Raw genomic sequence first — 981 nt, forward strand, 5'->3', positions numbered from 1 at the left:
TATACTAGACGCCAGAGCAGGATTTATTTTCTAAATTGTCATTGCTTTTATTTTATCCTTTGTTCGTGCAGACTGTATATATTGTATCTTAACTTTACCTCTCCATTGTATTTATATTTCCCTTTCTTTTCCTAGTTATCTTTTTAGGACTGCAAGTGCTTCGGTGTCTGCAATGCAGGACATGAGCGCAGTGAGCAATAATATTCTCAAGAAAGCATGGGAAGTCCAGCCTGCCTCTTATTGAAGCTATTCCCAAAGGCTTTCAGATTTTTTCCATATCTATTTAGTCTGTAGTGTTCTTCAGTTTATGAACTTTTTTATGGTTAATATATCCTTACTGCTTCAGAGATGGCATTATGATAACATATCCTGCAACGAAGTCTAACATAAAGATGATAATTTCCGTTTATTTTTTTTCTCTGATTTTCATATCTCTGGGAAGTTAATCCCAGCTCAAGTCGAGATAAAGTTGAATTTTTAATGTACGATTTTATTCATTTTATTTGCCCAACCCATCTTTCTCTATATGTCCTTTGATTCTGACTAAATATTTACAGATTTTTTTAGCTTTGAAATCACCCCATAAAAGGAAGCAAAGTATACATGATCACTAAATCAAAGGGAAGGCATCCAAAGGGAATCCATCTTGTACGAAAATAGTCCCCATAACACTGGGAAGAAATTGATAAAGGGGAAAAATAAATTCGTGGGGGAAAATATGCCTTTAGGTCATGGATATCCCACCAGATGGGAGAAAGTAAAATCCTAGAAGGTGCCAGGTGTGGTACACTAAAGGGACCCTTGAACGAACTTTACTGCGCTGGGATGAAAGGTGTACATGGAACGATGTACACGCGGCGAAGAAGAATCCGGATGTACAGTACTAGTCGCAGATATTAGACTTTTTTTAAGCTCAAAAAAAGAATAGGGAAGAAAGCCCAAGGAGTGAGGGGGGGGGATGTGACAAAGAGAAAAAGAAAC

Source organism: Penaeus monodon, chromosome 32 (genome assembly GCF_015228065.2).
Source record: "Penaeus monodon isolate SGIC_2016 chromosome 32, NSTDA_Pmon_1, whole genome shotgun sequence".
NCBI lineage: Eukaryota > Metazoa > Arthropoda > Malacostraca > Decapoda > Penaeidae > Penaeus > Penaeus monodon.